The 23,326-nt window shown below is 36.1% G+C and overlaps 1 non-coding gene across 1 annotated transcript; it reads left to right on the forward strand.

The window, feature by feature from the left end:
* The first annotated feature begins 6,850 nt into the window (after positions 1-6,850).
* On the forward strand, positions 6,851-6,957 carry LOC121205838 (small nucleolar RNA R71). Its single transcript, XR_005900911.1, has one exon. It is a non-coding gene; the product is annotated as a small nucleolar RNA R71 (small nucleolar RNA).
* Positions 6,958-23,326: the final 16,369 nt, after the last annotated feature.

Raw genomic sequence — 23,326 nt, forward strand, 5'->3', positions numbered from 1 at the left:
AAAATGACCGTTTTAATATCAAGGTAAGTTCATATGTATAATAAGCATTAATTTATGCATGTTTCAATGTAAAATTGATATATTTACTATGATCTCCGAGGTGTTGAAAGTATGTAAGTTGGTATGATAATAATACAACAATAATGATGTAATTTATATTTGAAAGTTAAATTTAGTGAATTAATTGAATTATGTTAAATTAAATGATTATGGTGCCAAGCTTATGAATTGATTTAAAAATATGTCTATGGTACATGAAGTGCATTGAATTATCATACATAAATGTGATTTCTATGATTATGGATATTATGGGAAATTGTAAGTTCATATGATTTTTAATAAGACAATGTGTAATTTAATGTTATTGCGTTGATATTAAATGAGATGTAAGTTTATATGTAAGTAATACATCACTATTACTTGTATTATGATATTTTATAAAAATATTGGAAATATGTTTGTGGATAATTACTTGATTGGTGAAATTGTTGGAAAAGAGAGAGAAATCCCGATTGAACCTTCGGAAAGATTGGATGATACAGATGGTATGTAGCTAGGTCACATGTATAGTGCTGAGTGCACATCATGTGTACAAGAGAGCTACAAGACATTATGATGTAGCTAGGTCGCATGGGTGATACTATGTGTACACCATGTAGACAAGAGAGCTACGGGATATATGTAGCTAGGTCGCATGCGTGGTTCCAAGTGAAGGACACCATGTAGACAAGAGAGCTACGAGATAAACTGGCTAGGTCACATGGGTGGTACTAAGTGTTCACCATGTGTACAAGAGAGCCAAACTATATGATGGGTGGAGCTATGTGCTGAAACCACCAAGTATCGAGGATTGATCCGAAGTGTTCAACGGGAGACTCTCTATGTATTGCTTTGTGAGTTTTGTGATGAATAAGTGCAGGAACTTGGTTATGTGAATGATGTATTCATTAAGCAGGATGTGGTAAGGTTATAAACAAGTAAGTTATACATGAGGATGATTTTATGGTGACCTTGTGATCATGGGCCTATACTTGTGATGTATCAAATGTGGTGAAAATGATTTGTGATATGTATGTTAAAATGAGGTTAATACAAAGAAAGTGTGAAAGAGTGAATTAGCAATAAAACTATTTTGGACAGTAGCAGTGACGTGATTTTGAAAAATCACCAAAAATAGTATAAATTGAATCAGAGACTGAATAAGATATCAAATTAAAGCTTAATGAGTCTATTTTCATATAAAAGAAACATACAAGCAAAGGAGTTCTATATTTTGAGATATTTATGTTTTTGTGAGACTGATTCAGAATGATTACGTGATCCCCTGTTCTGACTTTGGAAAATCACAAAAATTTGGAGAAAAATAATTAGAGGATCAAAATTATATTTTTAAAATCCATAATGAGTCTATTTTCAAGATAAATCAACAAGAACATTATCTTAGTTTTGTACTGTGAGATAATTATTTTTTAGTGAAGAGAGGTCAGAACTGTTAAAAAGTGAAACAGGGGAAATTTTAATGAATAAACTGTACTAATTGGCTAAACCAAAAATTATGAAAATTTTATGGTGGAAATATATGTGAGTCTAGTTTCAGAGGAAATTTATGGATCTTAATTTGGATCTCTGTAGCTCGAATTATAAATAATTAAGTGACTATGACTCGTGTGGACAGTTTGATGTGAACATTTATTAGTAAATTGTGAAATCGTACTTACAAGAATGCTATATACATTAAGGATGTGGAATGGAGAGGAGGAGGAGGAGGAAAATAAATATAAGTGGAATACATGGAAACTATGGTATATGAAATATTGATATAATGAAATAAATGATATGTGTTTATAAGAAAACAAAAAGAGAATGTTATGTATCATGACATGTATATATATATGACTAGTCTCAATGTAATGCTTGTTGGGTATGGAATTGAATTGAAATGTTTCAGGCAAACATGTTATTCTGTGCATCTGAATCGTGGTATTTTATAAAGATATGATCTAGCTTTAAATATGAATGCTTGATGATTAAGCTGAAGATATTTGGTAAGATGATAATCTTGGTATATATGTATAAGTGTTACTATAATAAATAAGGTAAAATGAGTATGAGAGACACATGTATGATGACATACAAATGCTATGTTTGTGGTTTAATTGAGGATGTTTAATCATTAAATGAATACCATGTTATATGCTTTTGATTTTGTATAAGTGTGTAAGAGATCAAGGTTGACCAAAGCTTGGAAAATAGCCTAGGTATATTCCACACAGGCAGAGACACGACCATGTGTCTCAGCCGTGTATGGAACACGACTTTGGGACACAAGCGTGTGGAGCCTTAAAGCATGATATTTCCAAGATTTTCGTAAGTTCTCGGTTTAGTCACAAACCCTTTCTAAAGTATGTTTTGGGCTTCGTAGACTCAAATAAGGGACTATGTGTAAGAGAATGAACGCTTTGAAATATGAATAAAATTTTATGGCTCGTATTTTAGTTTAATGTTTGTATGTTTGTCTGGTAACGCCTCGTACCTTAGCCCGGCCTCGGATACGGGTAAGGGGTGTTACAGTCGAGGACTTTTCCAGTGTGTCAAGTAAACTGAAGTGTCGAGCGAGACGAGTTATGTAAGGGCCGAGAAAGATGGGGCCCTTCTTATGGCGTTCAGTCTGATTGTAGCAAGCGAGCGCAATAAAATATGTCACATCAAACACATGTCCAGTAATCATGCTTCACAAGAAATAAGCGTCATAGGTACTAACCACTCCTGTGCTCTCTCTCCAACCCGCCAAAGTGTGAGTTAGGAGGACATGAATATACTGTAGAGCTGAAGAGAGGTGCATCGCCTTTGAGCGACTTGCGACATAGTTAGTCAGGCCGCCTGTGAGCTCCACCCAACATTGTGAGGGTGAGTAATGAATATGTCGATGAAGGCAGAGAAAGTTCTCAGTGCTCATGAACTCCTCTGTGTAAAGTCCCAAAGCAGCACCGAACTCTATGATACACATGTGTCACACCAACCCGCCAAGGTGAAAGGTGATGGTGCCTGGCTCGTCATGGACTGACATGACTTGCTGAACTAAAAATGTGGCGCCAAACTCTAAGGGGAGCTCTGAGCAGGTGGGCTCAATGATGGTGAAGAACCTTACCCATGGGGCTGTGGTGATAATCGCGCACACATCATCAGCCAAAAGGACCTACTCCAGCGCGGCCCAATCAATGCAACGACCCACATCGAGAGGTCGTACTCGATGAAGCTGGTATATTTCCTCTTGAGGGCCCGCTGAAAATTGAAGATAAGGTTGGCGAGCCTCGGCAGATGCGCTCAATGAAGAGGTCCCACTGGAACCTTTCCGCTTTTTCGAAGTGGAGACGGCAGTCTTCTTGCCTTGTGTGTTGGTCATAATGTTCCTGAAATAATAAAAAAGTGTATTAATAAATAATATATTACCAAATAAAAGCAAATAATCCTAATTAACAAATTACTCCTAAAACTTATTATTCAAAATCAAAATATACAACTTTATATAATGATTCTAAATAGAAAGTACATAATTAAATAACTAAATAAGTAAAATCCAAACTAAATATGAATCAGAACTCAAAGACAAAGTAACCTATACTAATATATATATTAACAATAGTAACTAATCATTGGCAGAACACAATCATATTAGACAAGAATAGTAAAATGAACAAATTATATGTGAAGAAATCATGTCAAATAGACATCAAACAGTGGGTAATCATATGAATGATAATGAACAATGGAAAGAAAAGAAAATAGTGAAGAATTGGAATAGGTAATAAGCATAAGAAATAACTAACATAAAATACTTGTTATAATAATCAAAATAGTAATTGTTAGGGGTGAAAAGGGGAACTAGAAGAAGTGACCGGAGATGTGGACGGCAGTGGGATAGGGAGGCGTGCGGCGGTGCTTGGTGGTCGGAGGGAAAGGAGAAAGGGGAAAAAGAGAGGAGAAAAATAAAAGAAAGGGAGAGATGGGGAAGGAAGGGGTAGGAGAAGGAGGAAAGAGGAGAAAGGAAAAGAGGAAAGAAAAATGGAAAAAGGGATAGGGATGTGGTGGCCAGTTGATGGTCAGTGAGAGGGAGGAGGGAACGGCGGTGTCTAGTTGAAGAAGATGAGGGAGAAAAAGACAAAAAAATGAAAAGAGAATTTAGGGTTTAGGGGTTTTATGTGGACACGGTCGTGTGAGTCTCGTATTGGGCCACACGGCCGTGTCACACTCCCGTGTGGCTCAAAATCTAGCCCATTTTCGTCAAGGAGAATAATAGCCCACTCGTCACACGGTCATATCGCACGGTCGTGTGCTACGTCGTTCGCTTCTCCCACGCCCATGTGGTCTACCCCACACCCGTGTGTCCTAACACACGACCGTGTGCCTTACCCGTGAAGCTCTCTGACTTACTTAAAATTTGAAAATTTAGTTCCAGTTTTCACACGACCTTTGACACACCCGTGTGTCTAGGCCGTGTGGGTCATATGACTGTATCGCACGCCCGTGTGGTCTCTATTAGGCCGTGTCTCTGTCTAAATTTGGGAAAATTAAGTCCCAGGATCAACACGGCCAAGGACACGCCCGTGTGTTCAGGCCGTGCGGATCACACGGCCATGTCGCCAGGCTGTGTAATACACTATTTAATCCCTGTTAGAGCACACGACCTAGGACACGCCCGTGTGTCCAGGCCGTGTGGGTCAAAAAACTTGCATTTAACATTGAAAAATAGATAAAAAAATAAACTAGTTAGTGGTGTTAGTGATCGGGTTGCCTCCCGAGAAGCATTTATTTAGAGTTTAAGCTCGACTTTACCTCGTATTCACATAGTCACGGCTGATCACGGAGTCGAAACCCCTCTTTCTTGTTGTCAATTCCTTTATTTAAATAAGGTTTAAGTCGAGTGTTGTTTACCTTAAAAGTGCCGAAATGTTAATGGTTTACCTCGATTGTATCGTATGGAAAGACTTTGAGTACTGTAAAAGGAGTCGCTCCGTTTGCATTGAGCTCTGTATTGATAATTCGAGGGTCATTTTTATCTAACTAGACTTGGTCCCCTACCTTGAATTGGCTCGTCTCGTCTTTATGCTCGTCATGGTTTTGTTTTGATTCGGCTTTGTGTATTTTTGGTTCCTCCTTGACATGTGTCCGCCATTCATCTAGTTCTTCTATCTGAAGCCTTCGTTCTTCATGAACTGTTCTAATGTTGTCGAATGAACTAAAACGTGGCTAATTTGTATTACTTGAAAATTTTTCCTGCAAAGAAGGTCGAACCACATGAGTAGGCATATTATCAAGATTTAGACAATTACCTTCATCACTCGATGTCTTGACCGAATCTCAAGCCTAAAGAATGATTGTTTCGTCACCTACACGAAGCGTTAGTTCACCTGTACCAACATCTATGATAGTTCTAGTAGTTGCTAAAAATGGAAGACCCAAAATTAAAGGCACCTCAACATCCTCATCCATGTCAAGCACAACAAAATCAACAGGGAATATGAATTTATCTACTTTTACAAGTACGTCCTCAATAATACCCCTAGGAAACCTAATATTTTTATCTTCTAGTTGTATACTCATTCTATTTTGTTTAGGTTTCCGAAGACCTAGTTGTTTAAACATTTTATAAGGCATGACATTTATACTTGCCCCTAAATCGGCTAAAGCATTATCAATATTTAAACTACCAATTAAACAAGGAATAATAAAACTTCCTGGATCTTTTAACTTGTTGGATAGTTTATTTTGTAGAATCACTGAGCAAACTGCATTTAACTCTACATGCGACGAATCATTTAACTTCCGTTTGTTTGCCAAAAGCTCCTTTAAAAATTTAACCTAATTGGGCATCTGCGAAAGAGCTTCAATAAACGATAAGTTAATATGTAACTTTTTTAAAATGTTAAGAAATTTACCAAATTGTTCGTCTGTGCGGTCTTTCTTTGTCGCTTTAGGGTATGGCACGCGAGGTGTATTTTCTGTGCTCACCGGTTTCTGTTTAATGTGGCTTTCACCATCCTTACTATTATTTACCATGGTTTCTTGCCTTGGTTCTGGTTTGGACTCAACTAACCCTTCTTCATATTGAACAGTAATCGCATGAAGTTGCTCTCTTGGGTTAGTCTCGGTGTTGCTAAGCAAGCTACCTTGTGATCATTTTGAGATCAGCTTAGCAAGCTGACCTATTTCAGTCTCGAGACATTGAATTGACGCTTGCTGATTTTTAAGCACTATTTCAGTGTTTTGGAAGCGTGTTTCTGACATCGAGATGAATTTTGATAGCATCTCCTCAAAGTTCGTCTTCTTTTCCTGCTGGTAAGGTGGTAGGAAGCCTGGAGGGGGTTGTGGTTTTTGATTGCCTTGTCCACCCCAAGAGAAGTTGGGATGGTTCCTCCAACCTGCATTGTAAGTAATACTATAGGGGTTATTCTGAGGTCTTGAATTGTTACCCATATAGTTGACTTGTTCATTCGTGGTGTTGGAGTCATAGGCTAGGCATTCTGTATTATTCATTCCTTCTCCACTTGTGCTGCACTGCATCACCAGATGTACCTGCATAGAGACACATAAATTATCAATCTTTTTATTTAAAATCTCTAGCTGATTTAATAATATAGTGACTGTGTAGAGGTTGAAAACATTGGCTGCTTTAATAGACTTTATCCTCATGACTTTCCACTGATAGTTATTCAGCGACATCTCTTCAATAAATTCATAAGCCTCATCGGGTGTTTTGTTATTTAGGGTTCCGCCAGCGGCTGCATCGATTAGTTGTCTAGTTGAGCGGTTCAAACTATTGTAGAATGTCTAAACCTGTAGCCATAAAGGTAGCCCATGGTGAGGGCACCTTCTCAATAAGTCTTTATACCTCTCCCCTGCATCATAAAGAGTTTTTAAATCCATCTGCACAAAAGAAGAGATATCATTCTTCAACTTAGCCATTTTAGCCGGTGAAAAATATTTAAGCAAAAATTTTTCAGTCATTTGTTCCCGAGTAGTGATTGACCCTCGTGGTAACAAGTTCAACCACTGTTTAGCCTTATTCCGTAATGAAAAGGGAAACAACCGAAGGCGAATGGCATCGTCAGAAATGCCATTGATCTTAAAGGTGTCTCGGAATTCCAGAAAATTTGCTAAATGAGTGTTTGGATCCCATCCTGCAAACCATCAAACTGAACAAAATGTTGTATCATTTGAATCGTGTTAAATTTCAGTTCAAAATTATTTGCAGAAACAACAGGTCTAACAATACTCGATTTAGTTTCTGTTAAAGTAGGCTTAGCATAATCATACATAGTACGAGGAGCAGGATTTTGATTTACTAGATTTGCAGCAACTATAGGAGGTAGCAGATTATTTGGATTGTCCGCCATCTCTTCGGGTATATCGGTCACGTCCTTTTGCTCTTTCTCTATATACTGTAGGCTTCGCCTTATTTCTCTTCTATTTCTGCGAGCTGTACTTTCTATCTCACTGTCAAATAGCAAAGGTCTTGACGGGTTCCTGCTAGTCATAAACTAGAGATTCCTGCCAGAAGCAAATAACAGGGAGATTAGAAGAGAAGTAATAAATTCAAACAAAAAGTAATTCACAATAAAATTAAAAAATGGCTAAAGTAATAAAAATCAAGCATTCCTAATATCTTAGTCCCCGGCAACGGCGCCAAAAACTTGATGATCATTTTATGAATCACTAAACTAGACTACGATCATGATTAAGGCAAGCGCACCTATCGAATGGTAGTATAGCTATGGTGAGTCCAGAATATTGTATCCACAAGGACTAAAAGTACTAGTATTAACTGTCTTTCTATTATTTAGCCTAAAATATAAAAGATTTGTTGTAATTTAAAATTAACTAAACTAATTAACTAATGAACACGACAGAGAGCGACTTGGGAAAAATACTTAAAGAAAACTTATAATGAGGACAATATCCAGGAAAGAATCCACCTAGACTTCACTTATTATTCTGATTCTAAATCAAATGATTTATTCACTTGTCATGATCCGTAGAAATCCCTAAATTATGTTAATATCTCTTTCGAGACAAAGAACAACTGATTCTAAGTTGATTAATTGAAACCCTTATCGTCGCATTAACTTGATTTATGGATTTCCCTATTAGATTTGACTCTAATCCGGCATATTTATGTCATCCTATTTCGAGGATTACATGCAACTCTGCTTAATTATGCTAGATCTACTATTAAACAAGAACTTTTGCTCCACTGAATAAACACATCAAATTTGGAATAATATCCTGAAAATATTAAAACAATGATTAAAAACACATAATTAAGAACAAGAACAAGTATTTATCGTGTAATTTCGATAATTAAATAATAAGATCCATCTTAGGTTTTCATCCTCCCTAAGTATTTAGGGAGTTTAGTTCATAATGTAGTAGGAAAACATCTCAAAAATAGAAAAATAAGAAAACATAAAGAAACCCAAAAAGTTCGAGAGAAATTGAAGAAAGATCTTCAGTCTTGAAGGAGATCTTACTTTCGAGCTGAATCTGTTGGCATTCTTCGAGTAATTCCTGTGTTCTACTCTGCAACCTCCTTTTGATCCTCTTCTCCTGTGTTTAAATAGACTTTGGAATGCCAAAAATAGCCCTAAAATTATCCTTTTCCGAGTAGAATTAAAATAGGTCTCGACAGGGACACGGCAGTGTAGCACGCCCGTGTAATGGTGCTCAGGCCGTGTGTAATTCTGACATGGTTTTAAGTCGACACGGCCATGACACACAGACGTGTGGCCTACCCTTCTAGAAGTGTCTAAGTCGGGTGAAGCGCTGAAATAAACCCATTTTGTCTGTTTTTGGCCTTTTTCTTGCACTTTTCACTTTCCTATGCTCATCTGGATATAAAACATGAAATTAAAGGATTAAGAGCATCAAATCCACTAAATCTTATGATAAATCATCCAAAAATATGCCAAGAATGGGATTAAAATATGTTACTTTTGAGGTTTATCAGTGCGGCATCGACCAGTGGTTGTTTGCTCCTACTGCAGTCATGGGCTTGTTGGCAAATATTGATTCTACGTCTCAAGGTGAACAACCCATATATGTTTCCATTGGTGACGATCTAAACATCATTTCTTAACAAATACATAGTTTGCATAGTAATTTTTATTATTATATGTTTCTACTAACATATCACTTGTACAGGTGGAACCATGGGCCGAGCTACATGGGACTGCTCGATGATTTAGAAGATATTAGGTTGTTGTTAAATCAATGCTCGGAAGCTGAGGTAGTGACCTATTCTTTTGAACCTATGTTTATTACGTAATGATTGGTAAAAAAAATCATAAATAATAATATTTACAATTTTGCTTTTCAGCTTGAATGGATGTCGTACATCGACACTGATGTCATATCCTGCATTTCACTGAAAGTTTTATGCAATTGATAGATATGGGATGTGAATATGTCGTTGATAGTGTACGCGATGATGGAAATGCACGAAACAAAACATGTGTTGCAGCAGTTTGAGTGGAGGCAACGAATTCCATCGCCACTGCAAGATTTGAAGGATCTGCACAAAGTAGACATGCAGGGGAAGGGCAACATTGACTGTTCGAAGCGGCACGAGGAGTACATCGAAGCATGGGGTCGTAGGATGTAATTTATACCCATTCACGAACAATTTTTCTCAATAGAGACGACAACAACTGCTATTACCAGAGGAGAGGAGTCAGATTTATCGGTAAGTCGTATCTGCTATTACCAGAGAGAGGAGTCAGCAAATTCAGGCAAAGAGGTCAGGTCGACTGCCACAGCATATCAGGAGGAAACGCAGTCAGACGACTCAGACGACGGGTTCGTTATTCGCTTCAGCAGAAGACGCGTCGTCTATGGTTTTAATATAATAAAACATAACATAAAATAAATAATAAATAAAATAAATGAAATAAAGATAGAAAAGGAGAAAGTAAATAGACGAAATAGAGAAGAACAGGGGAGAAAAAGAGAAAAGAAAAAAAGAAAGGGGAAATAGGGATTTTAAGGTTTCAAGCTTAAGTGGTAAGTCAATTTAATCTATTTTCTTGTAATTTTGATGTTTTTGGAATCGTAGAACAAATACTACTTGATATAAGTGGAAATTTTGAAAGCTAGTTGATTTTTAGATAAGGTTATGTTAAATTAATTGAAGAATTAGGGTTTGAATTGATAGAATTTCAAGTTAGAAATGAGAAAGATATTAAATTGCAAAACAAATCATAAGTTTTATGTAGTAGGGACTAAATTGAAAGAATTTCAAAATTAGAGTTTTATTGTGAAATTAGGGAGTTGAAATTAGATTAAAGTGGAAATTGAATTGAGATATGGAATTGGTTTTGTAAGAAAATAGTTAGTTTGATTTAAGGACTAATTGGAATTAAAGTAAAAGTTGTATAGAAATTGAAATATTCAATGTTAAATTGTAGTATATTGATAAATTTTAATTGTTGCGATTTTTGTAGCTAACATTGACCTGGAGACCTCAGCTAAAAAAAGAAAGGAAAAAGTCAACGAGGATTAGCTCGAAAAATACGGTTTGTATTTCTATAATCCGGAAACTAAAATTATTTGTTGTATTTATTATTATGTATGGCAAGTGAAATTGAGGTGAGTTTGATATATTGACATTGAATTGAATTGTTTTGTGAAATTATGTGTATGATTGAAAAGTATATTGAATTGGAATTTATTGAAATTGTATATTGATTGGAAATTGAATTATGTATTAAAACACCCTATTAACAATATTAGGCTAAGTCAGATATAGTTGGCATGCCATAGGATTGGAGGTGTTCAGGGATACTTTGACTTCGAATCGATGAGGCACTATGTGTCGTTTTATTATTGCTTCGGATAAATTCGATGATGTACTAAGTACCGTATTGTTTTACTTCGGTATGGCCGATGAGGCACTAGGTGCCGTAATTGTGTGTTTGGGTTGGATCCGTGTATCCATTGGAGTCCGAGTCGTGTTAATAAGGATATATGAATGATATTGAATAAGAAATGTATATTGATATTGAAATTGAAATTGAGAAATTTAATGTGAAATGCTATTGAATAACAATTGTGAGATTGAAATAGAAGATATGATGATTTGAAAGTGATTGGATGATGAGCTTATGAAATTGGTTATTTATTGAATGATTATTATTATGTATGATTATGTATATAAATATTATAAATTTTGGTTTAATAAGTATTCGGATTATAGAAATACCATTGAGTGTATATTCAGCGTACGGTTTGTCTTTGTGCGCAGGTCAGGTAAAGTCTGATTATTGAATCAGCATCCAAAGTCAATCCCGAACTCAAACACGTGGTGAAGTATTTTCTCTTTTGAGAATTGAATGTACCTAGGTTGTCTTTTGATGTCATTTTGAGATGTGAATATTAATGGTGTATAAAATGATATTGGTTGATTTATATATATAAATATTTGTCTTATATTATAGCCATTTATATGGTTTAGTTTGAATTAATTGAATGGTATTTAATTGAATTGATTAGATAACTTATGTTAGATATCTATGAACATGCATGAGTTAGATCATTATATTGATAGTCCTGACATGTTTTAGATGTATTTATTTATGTTTTGTTCTAGTTGAAAGATTGGATTTTGAGTTGCTTGTTGTTCATGATTTGTAGGGTTGGTAAAATTGTTGTATAAGGCTCATTTTGAGTCCAGACGGCCTGGAACACAGGCGTGTAGCTAGACCGTGTGAGACACACGGCTTACAGATGGGCGTGTGGTTAGGCCGTGCGTCCCCTGCAACATAAAATTTTAAAAAACAAAATGCTCAGGTATTGCTACACGGGCGTGTGTTTCTGTTGTGTGAGGTACACGGCCTAGCACACGGACGTGTGGCTTGGTCGTGTGAGGTAAGTCAGAGAGTTACACGGGGTAGGACACAGCCTGAAGCATCGGCATCTTTTAGGGTCACATGGGTGTGTGAGCCCTGTATATAGGAAAAATTTTGAAATTTCGCGAAAAATTCTCTGATCTTTTAATTAAGTCTCGATTCGTTTTAAATACATATATTAGGCCTCGAAAACCCGTAAAGGGACTATATGATTAATTTATAACGTGTAGGCAATTTAATTTATTTAATGTTCATAATTGATCTGAATTGTCCGGTATTGCTCTGTAACCCTGCTTCGACGATGGATAAGGGTTAGGGGGTGTTACACCTTCCGTCCTTTATGACACACTTTCTTTTGAATTTTTCGAAGTGAGACTTTGTGATGTAGTAGTTTACACCTTTCTTGATGTTGTACCACTTTAGCACAGCAAGAAAAGTACCTTTTTTGGGGTATTCAATTCCAACATCTAGTACTCTTAAATCACGAACTGCCTTGCATGACCAAGTTGTTTTGTGCGAAAGTCGAGAAAACTCTAAACCACTTTCAGCCAATTGGTCGATGTTCGTCATATGGGGCGGAGGTTCATACGCTATAAATCATAGATCTGGGTCTGGAGTATTGTCCAAGGCGCCATCGTTAAACTCACAAGGTTTTGGTTCTATTGTAACTAGATCTGGTTCGAAAAATAGTTCCACTTTTGAACCATTCGGACTGCGTTATTGAATTTGCTCAAGTTCTGACTCCTCCCCCTTGTTTGTATCCACAGTCCCTTCTTGCTCACCAGCATCCCTTTCCTCACCCGCGCCTTTATTGTCAACTTCCAATATGGTGTTGGACATACCCTCGCCAACCCCCGTCGAAAAGAGTAGGTCATTAATTCTCTTACAGCCCATTTACCCACCAGAATAATCTTCGGGTTGATGACTGGTGTACGTCAATGATCCCCTAGTATAACTGCTTCCACCCCATAATATTGACCCAATGCCAAAGTTGAAATCAGATGCGCTGATTGAATGTCGAACTTGATTGTCTAGATTTGAGTTATGCTGATACCCCGACTGGTACTAATCCTTGAAATTTAGGTTGATGTCGGAGATCGATAAGTATCTTCCCATCGATATCCCAGGAAAATCGTAGTAGTTGCTTTAAAAGAGGTCGGAAAACCCATCAAACAACTATGTAGTAGGACTTTCTATTTGAACTTCAGCACTTGTATTCGTCGCAACGGAGGTCGAATATGGGCCAGATCTATCAGTATTGATGAACTTGACATATAACTAAATAATATCATTTTCGCTTGAGATGTGCAATGATATGACCGTTTCGAGATGCGTCTCAATAATCACATCGAATAACTCATACTTATAGGGGTCAACAGATGTAAGAAATCTGTATTGTAACCTCGTAATTCTTCCCCAGCTCGATCCCTTGACTTTACTCCTGATCTGGGTCCGTAGCTCACGCATTTGAATGGTACTCTTAAATGTTAATTCTATGGACTTCGCTCCTACAAACACAACCTCAAACTTTGTATTACAGATTTGACCATCGTAGTATATAACGGATTTCACTCGTCGACTCATTTCAATATTGGTCACGGTTTGGATGAATAAACACAAATAAATAAGTAGAGAGTTGTATGAATGAGTACTCACAAGTCTCACCTGTGATGCAAGTTTTTTTTGTTTGATATTAACTTGATGTGTGTCTATGATATGAAAATTACATCGATTTTATAAGAAAATTATGTAGGGAGAAAGAGAATACGTGCTATGAATTTTGTTACGAATACATATATTAGTTGCATAGTGTATGGTGCAAATAAATTTTATCATGCATTCAAAACTCATATAATTTTATCGAGATTCTACGTTTCATAACGTGCACAACAGTCATTTGAAAAGGTACTTTTTGCCTGGAATGGTAAAATATGTTAGAAAAAGCTCACCCAACTGGGGGCTTTCCTGCTCCCAAGTTAGGCGAGCATTCTCTAACATACTAACCATTCCTGGGGCTGAAAAGCCTGACACTTCGAACAATTCGAATGATTTAAATATTTCAACATGTTTAGAATATGTTGCAGTGCACTTTGAAGGTTTTCCTTTGCTAACAGACCCTTCCATGCGACTATAAAATAACTCTCACATACCAAGCTTCATCATCCCTCACTTATATAATTTCTATCCAATCCTTTCTATTTCTCCACCATAAACCATTTTCCAACCTTAAAAATTTCGATCGCTAAAATTATTTGGTTTATATTCGAGTTATTCTTGAGTCTTCGATGATGCGATATCACTCCAAGCCGCACACATTTCATATATCATACTGAGATAGGATCATTGCCACCGAAACCTATCCTAGGGAAGTCGGTTATGGGTGATTTTGCTTTGTACGGTCAAGGCTGAAAGCTGACATGAAGGTCTCAATCAATGGTCGTTATGTGGAAATGGATCGGGGTATAATAGGGGAGCCAGTTGACGGTCGTTACGCAGCCACAAGCTTAATCTTTTCGAATACATGGAAATAATGCCCTATAAATACCATATAGAACTTGGTAAACCTTCTAGTTATAATCATATTCAAACTTTTAGATGCCTTTGTTATGTTCAAAACTTGAATAAGAAGAAAGAAAAGTTTGCTAGCAGAAGTCAATGGTGTGTGTTTGTAGGATATCATTTTGGAAAAAAAGGGTGGAGAGTTTATGATCTTGATATAGGAAAGTATTTTGTATCGAGAAATATTGTGTTTTCTGAATATGAATTTCCATTTGATGTTAGTAAGAAGGGCGCACAACCAGAACTAGCACAAAATACTCATTTCAGTATCACCAACCATGCTAATGATGAGTTGAATAAAGTCGAAGAAAGTGAGGTACTTGAGAATTCAACCGTGATTCAATGTGATAACGATGACAATGGGTGTTACTGAATTCTCAAGTCAATTTGTTTAAAAACAACTTGGGCGTGGTCATAGAACAAAAGAAATTTCTACTTGACTGCGAGATTTTGTGACATATACTGCCCAACGAATAAGCCCCTCTACATGTTCATCCAAACCAATTTTGTCCCCAGGTATCTTTTATCCTATATCATATTATGTAAATTGCAACAATTTTTCTCCAAAACATCATTCTTTTCTAGTAGCTATGGCAGCCAAAAAGGAGCATACTTTAAAAGTTCAAGCCATAAAAGATATTCGATGGAAAAAAGCTATGACAAAAGAAATTGAGGTTCTTAAAGCTAATGGGATATGGACTTTGGAATATTTACCACCGGGAAAATGAGCTATAGGGAGTAAATAGGTTTACAAGACCAAATATAATTCAAATGGTTTAGTTAAACGTTATAAAGCTTGATTGGTGATTCTTCGCAATAATCAGATTGAAGGAATTGATTACAGTGAGTCCTTCACCCCCGTATAAAAAATGGTGACTATTCGTATGTTTCTTTCGATGGTGGTAACAAAGAAATGGAAACTTCATGAAATGGATGTTCATAATGCATTCTTGTATGGAGGTGTACATGAAGATGCCTCCTAGTTTCGTCACACAAACAAGCTGGCAAAGTCTGTAGATTACGTAAATCACTTTATGGGTTATGATAGGCCCCTCGCTATTGGTTCGAAGTTGACAACTGCATTAAAGTGGTCTCAGTCTTACTATTCATTGTTTACTTTGAATCAAGACAAGATATAGTTGAGTATACTGGTGTATGTTGATGATCTTGTTATTACGCGAAAAAATAGTGTTGCCATTTAGAAGTTTAAAGATTATTTATGGCACTGTTTCCATATGAAAGATTTGGGAACATTGAAAAAAATTTTGGGCATAGAAATGGTACAAAATTGCGAAGGGATTTTTTTCCAACAAAAATCTTCTTTGGATATTATTAGCGAAGTTGGGTTATTGGATGCTAAACCATCTGGTTTTCCCATCGAACAAAATCATCATTTAGCCTCGGCAGAGAGTGCGCTGTTGGAATATTTAGAAAATTATCAGAGATTGATGGGAAGATTGTGATAATACTCTAGAATAACGTATTTTTATGTATTAATCATGTGTTTATTCTGAGGTTGATCCTACTAATTTGAGTTATTTATGTCTTTTTATCGATTAGGGACTGATTTGGAGGCAAAAGCAAAATTAAGGGACAAAAGTGCGAATTTGGAGACACAATGGGCTGATATGTGACACAGGAAAAAGATTGTGCCAAAAGTGCGAGCATGGAAGACACAATGACTAAAAACGCAAAAAGAAGGGATTTTATTTTATAAGACTCCATTTTATTTATATTAGGATAATTAATATTAAGATAATTATTAAGATTATTTAATTTTAAGATTTTATTTTAATTATCTTTATTTATCTTTAATTAAATGTATTTATCTTTTTAGAATTTAAGTTAAATTAGACTATCTCCCCTAGCACTATAAATAGGGGGTGAAGTGACTCTATTTGGTGTTCATCTTTTTCTGTAAACACTCTCCCCCTAAAAGTCTAGGCTTTTGTTTCTTCATATTTTCTTTCAATAAAATTCCCTTTTCCATTTTTATATTTATTTCTTTTTCCACCATTATCATGAGCCACTAAAACCTATTTAGCCGAAAGTTGTCAATATTCCCCAAAAAGGGTTCTTGAGGCCTAGAATACGTACTTAACCTTCTTGCCAAGTATTCATCGTTTCTCCGCACTACGGGCTGACGCTTCCATCCATGGCCCTTAGGAAGTAAGCTTTTCAGCATATGCAAAGGCGGCCGCTTTGTATGTTTTGGAAGGATTGCACAGTCGGTTCGTTAACTTACTGCGTCAGAGGTTGGCGAGCCAAAGAGACGAAATGGCGTGGGATTCGCCATTGAGAAGCGTTGATCTAGCATAGATTACTGGCTAGAGTCGGGTTCTCTAAAAATCGTAAGTCTAATCTTTGGAGCTGGTGGTCGTAGGTATCCTCTTCCACTATAACTGGCTTACTTGAGTTGAGAAGGGTCATTTAAAAGCCGAGGATCGAACCCAAGGCGGAATGAGACAACTAGGGGCTGGAATCTACCAATAAGAATTTCTTTTCCTTCAACTCTTTTTATTATTTTTATTATTTTCGTAATCACAATTTCAGTCAACTTTAGATTCTATTTTTTTATTTTTCCAAATCAAATCTTTAATTCTGTTATTTTTTTTATTTTTTTCTGTCACGCAGGTTTTCTTGGACACGATTCTGCCCAGGATTTCGAGAAACAAGCATTCGTATAATCCGATCCCTGAGGATTTGACCCTACTTCCCCTTTACTGTTCTTTTTCATTATTTTACAGGGAATAGGATATTTTTGGTGCTCTCAACGACCGCATCAGATTGATTTACTTGACTCTTACTCAACCTGAGTTGTCCTACTATATCCATATCTTGACACAATTTATGCATCAACCAAGGAAAGCTCATTAGAAAGCAGATTTATGCGTGGTTCATTATTTGAAGGGAAGTCCTAGACAAGGAATATTTTTACGCGCTGATTGTGATCTACGACTATATGTCATTGTAACTCTAGTTGGGGAAGTTGTCCTTTAATGCGACGATCTCTCACTGGGTATTTTGTTATACTAGGCACTCTCTTATTTCTTTGAAGACTAAAAGGAAATATATAGTGTTGAGATATTCTGCTGAAGCATAATATCGTTCCATGGCTACAACTGTGCGTGAACTGAAATGGTTAAAAGGTCTCTTGGTGTTGTTCATTCCAATCCTATGTTGTTGTATTGTGATAGTCAAGCAGCCTTACATATTAGTGCAAATCATGTGTTTAATGAGAGAACAAAGCACATTGAAACTGATTGTTATTTTATTCGTGATGAGATTCAACATGGACATGTTCAAATTGTTTATGTTCGTAGCTCTGAGCAATTAGCTGATATCTTCACTAAAGCATTGGGGACACAATAGTTTAGGTATCTTCTACGCAAGTTGGAGGTTTGTAATCTTCACGCACCAACTTGAGGGGGTATTAGAAAAGAAGCTAGGGAATATATTAAGATATGTAAATATCTGTTAAATATGTAAATAATATATTTAGGAGAGAAGTTACGGATTTTGTTCTAGAAATTAAGGATTTTAATAGATTTATTGGATGACTTATTTTCCATGCCTATCATGTAATATGGCTTTTTTTTTGGCCAGTTAAAATAGAAGAAGAAAGTCATTCCTCTCAAAAAATTTTACAAAAAGACTTTGTAGCTTTATTTATTTATTTATTTATTTAACTATAGCATTAGTGACACAATTATGAGTTTTTCTTGGATTTATTTTACTAAAAAATACAATTTCATCACTAAGATTTTAAAATTAATTTTTTTATCCATCATTAAGTGATTAATGGTGAAGTTTCTTTAATTAGTATAATAATAGTTTTAGTTTTCAACTTTTTAACCTTCATTATATGATAAAAATTTGAATTTTTCTAAAAATTTAGAAAAATTTATATAAACATAAAAAAATTCAAAAATTCAAAAAAAAAAGATAAAATTAAATAAACGAGATAAAATTGTTTCACATTATAAGAAAAGAAAAAAAGTCAAAATATAAATTTGTTTTTTACAATTTGGGTTTTGAAAAATAATTTAAATGAATTGAAATTAGATCATTTAATGTAGTTGAAATAATTGAATTTTGGGTTGTTCGATCAAGTAAAGGAATTTCGATAGAATTCATACTCAATGTTATTATTATTTTGACTTTTTTCTTTCTTTTTATTATCTGAATATTCAGGAACTAAGGCCATTCCAATGCTTCTTTTCGCCATGCATAAACTGAACCAACAATTAGGATAAGCACGAAAATGAAAGCTTCTATGAATACGGGTACCCCCAATACATCGAAACTCATTGTCCATGGTTAAAGAAAAACCGTTTCAACATCAAAAACAACAAAAACTAGAGCAAACATATAATAACGGATTCAAAATTGTAACCAAGCATCGCCCATTGGTTCTATACCCGATTAATATCTAGAAAGTTTTTCTGGACCCTTTCTAATCGGGGCTAAAACTCCAGAAATTAGAAATGCCAAAATAGGAATAGCACTTGATATTATTAGAAATGCCCATAAAATATCATATTCGTAAAGCAGAAACATAGACGAACTCCTATGAATGTGATCAATTGAGTTTAAAAAAAGGAAATTTTGTAATACATTTTGTATCTTTTAGCTAAAAAAATGGCATGAGAGTCAATTTTATAAGATTCTATAATATTTGTTCCAGAAGAAGTTCTTCAACATGGAACTCGCCTTGAAAGTATTACTAATCTGGTTCTATTTTATTTTTTATTTGTTATTGGATTCTATTAAACGGCCATATTTGTTCTTATATATCAATATTGAATAATCTTAGGCTTTACTGCAATAAAATCTAGAGTTTTCTTGTATAAACATTTGCTTTAAATCATATTTAAGCTTTATACCTAATGAATATTAAGAGATTGAAATTGATCTATTTTTTATTCGTTTTCATGAATTTACGGTAATGATGAAGATTTGTTATTGCAATAATTTAACTATAACCTGAATATTTATATAGAATTTTCTAGCTTTTTAAAAATAATCTTGAGTTTTTTTTATAATTTTTATATAGCATTAGGATTAGGATTCGATACACAAAAAGTATAAAAGCGAAAGACAAAATTGTATTAAACCTACTAAAAAAGTTAACCACTTAATAGTCAAGTGACTAAAAGAACAATTCTGAATACTTAGTGATTAAATTGTAGCTTCTTTTTAATTATCTAATGAAAAAAAAAAAGCACAATATCAAGTAATGCACCATTTGCCTCTATCCCTATAATCTAATGCCATGGACTAATGATCTTTATTGTTTCAACAGCGTCTTAAACTACAATTCAAAATCCAATATTGTGTTCCAAATAATAAATTATACCAAATTATTGGTGTGTGTTACATTTGTATTTTGCATGCATGAGAGAGTGTGTGTGAATCATAGATTCAAGCAACCCATATAAAACTAAACCAAAACGAAACATATCTATTAACTAGTTTGGGCCATCAAGGTTGATCTATTCAATTTTGCTTCTACATTCGGAAACATATGTGTGTGTTAGAGTAACTATGTCAATTAGATTCTGTTAGTGTTGTTAGACTCTGTTAGATGGGTGTTATGAATTAGTTAGTGAAGTACTCTTGTTGTATAAATGTATGGCTTGTATACTGAACATAGTAGTTTTGATTGAAGAATATTCATGAGTTTCTAATATGGTATTAGAGCATATTTTTCGTCTGTAGAGTTAGAAACAGATAAGTTTCTGGTTCTTGCGTCACAGAATGTGGCCGTTCTAGTGGATGATGGGAATTTCTTGGCTCGAAAATAATACATGTCGTTGATTGTTAAGATTCATCACTTACAAATGTTTATAGATGGGATAGTTACCATTCCTCAAAAAATGGTGGTTGATGATGATGGTGCTTTAGTTGAGAATCCGATGTATGTGCGCTATGAATAGCAAGATTCTGCGCTCGCCGCATGGCTGCTCTCGCCGGTTAGCCCCTCGTTGCATAATCAGCTAGTTGGGAGTTTTGATTTGTCTTTTGAGTTGTGGGAAGCTCTTATGCGTATATTTGGGTCTCACTCAACCACTAAGGCCATGCGCTATCGATCGTTGTTGCATAGTGTTCGGAAAAATGAGTTGTCAATGTCTGCCTATTTAGTAGAGATCAAACATCTTTGTGATTCATTGGCAGGGTGTGGTTAACGAGTATCGATGGAAGAATAACAGTACTATTTTAAATATTTACCAACGGAATTTGACCATGTGATGTTAATTATCACTACCAGTAGAGTTCCATTTGATCTCCAAGGAGTCACGACTGCTCTGTTGGATGCTGAGGCTCGACAGCAAGGCCATTTATCTCAGGCTTCGTTTATGACGAATGTTGCGGTGGCAAGCAAGACTGTTTTGGCACCAGATGTTCCATCGTATGCTGGACAACTGTCGCTAGAGATGTTTCGATCATCTCGTGGATCTGAGTTCTCTCGTCGCGATCGAGGTCGAGATAGAGGATGACGTAGTGGTAGCATGAGGCCTCAATGTTAGATTTGTGGAAAGTTTGGGCACCTTGCTCGTATACGCTTCTACAGGTATGATTCGGCGTCTGACAGCGAGGGAGAAAACCCTAGAATGAGGGCTAATAATGAGAATTCTAACTGGATTGGATCTGTGTCCATGTGGTTCTTAAGCCCATTACTGCATATATGTCCTATACGGGTAGTGGATCAACTTGGTCTGGGTTGCAGTCTCATCACTATGTTCCTGATCCAGTAGTACATGGTCCATTTCAATAGATTCAACCTTTAACTTATGAGGCAGATCAGGTTCACCATGGTTCAAGTCAGCAGTTTCACTCTCCTTTTGCCTTTGATTAGATTCAACCTATTACGCGTGTTAGTGGGTGCTCTATCTTAGCTAAAGATTCTAGTCTATTGTTGCTTAAGGAATTATTGTATGTTCCTGATATTTGAAAAAATTTGTTGTCTGTTTCGAAGTTTGCAAAGGACAATGGTGTGTTTTTGAGTTTTATCCTAACTATTGCTTTGTCAAGGGTCTGGATACTCATCAGACGTTGTTTTGCGGAAGTGAATTGAATCGGTTGTATCAATTTGATACTGCAAAGTTTGAGTCTGCCTTTAATGCTGCAAGTACAACTAGTGCAGGGTCTCCTCAACAACAGGGGTCAAATGCTCAATTTGACCAGTGGCATAGACGATTGGATCATCCGTCACATGGAGTTGTTCGCAGTTTTTTGGATGCTTGTAATGTTAGAATCTCTAGAAATAAGAGTTACTTATTATGTAATGCATGTGAACTCGGTAAAGGTCACAAATTACCATTTGTTTCTTCTGATTCAGTGTATACTACACCTTTAGAACTTGTGGTAGCTGATGTGTGGGAACTAGCTCCTTATTACTCTTCTGGCTATCAATGCTACTTGTTATTTGTAGATTCGTTCTCACAGCACACATTGATATATTTTCTTCAAAAAGAAATCTAATGCTTTTCATGCCTTTGTGTCATTTAAGACCTGTGTTGACTACAGTTAGGTGTTAAACAAATTCAGACCGATGGAGGTGGGGAGTTTCAGCCCTTTACCTCGTATCTTCAACAATGTGGAATTCTTCATCGCGTGTCTTGTCCACATACCTCTGAGCAGAATGGCTTAGTAGAATGGTGCCATCGACAGATTATTGAAACAAGGCTATTGTTGTTAGCTCAAGCTTCTTTGCCCATTTCTTATTGGGCTAATGTGTTTGCTACAGCCATGCACCTTATGAATGTTCTTCCCACGAAGGTACTAAATAGTGTATCTCCAAGAAAGAAGCTCTTCGATCACAAACCTGATTATCATCAGCTTCGTGTGTTTGGATGTTGTTGCTATCCACTTCTTCGATCGTATAATCGACACAAGCTGCAGTATAGGTCAGCACCCTGTACGTTTATTGGTTATGCTTCAAATCACAATGGGTATAAATGTGTTGATCGATCTAGTCATGTTTACATTTCTTGACATGTTCAATTTGATGAGAATGTTTTTCCATTTGTTCAAGCATTTGCTTCTGAAGTATCCGTTACTGACGACAATGCTAGTCGTTAAACAAGAGTTGTTACTACCTTGCCAGTGTTCATGGTTCTTGTACTAGTGAGTTCAGCACAATCTTGACCTATTTTGGTTTCAGCTAGAGATATTGGTGTCTGGGGTTCTTCTTCAGATGCTAGCGTCTTGGGTTCTTCTTCTAATGATGCCCTTGTCTCTCCTTCAATGAGTTCAGTGGGTACTTCAGAACCAACGGTTGAGTAGCCGGTGTCTACTCCACCTATTGAGCAGCAGGTGCCTATTTTAGTGAATTGCCATCCCATGATGACTAGAAGTAAAATGGGGGTTTACAAACCGAAGGCCTATACGACAATAGTTGGTGATGTGGAGCCCTCAACTATTCATGAGGCAATGACGATTCCTTCTTGGCAGCAAGTAGTACATGATGAGCTTCAAGCCTTAATTCGGAATCATACGTGGGATTTAGTTCCAGTACCGGCTGATCGACCTTTAGTCGGTTGCAAATGGTTGTTTAAAATAAAAAAAAGAATCCTGATGGAAGTGTGGCACGTAATAAGGTTTGCTTGGTGGCTCAAGGATTCTCTCAAGCAGCTGGACTGGACTAGCATGAGACCTTTAGTCCAGTTGTCAAAGCAAATACTGTACGCATGATTCTTGCCTTAGTTGTATCTCAAAAGTGGAAGCTTCGACAAGTTGATGTGAACAATGTGTTTCTGAATGGAGAACTAGCTGAAGATATTTACATGAAGCAACCTCCCGGGTTTGAGGTGTTTGATGCTCATGGACAACCTCTGGCATGTAGGTTGAATAAGGTCATATAT

The sequence above is a fragment of the Gossypium hirsutum genome, chromosome A08, assembly GCF_007990345.1.
Source record: "Gossypium hirsutum isolate 1008001.06 chromosome A08, Gossypium_hirsutum_v2.1, whole genome shotgun sequence".
In the NCBI taxonomy this organism is placed as follows: Eukaryota; Viridiplantae; Streptophyta; class Magnoliopsida; order Malvales; family Malvaceae; genus Gossypium; species Gossypium hirsutum.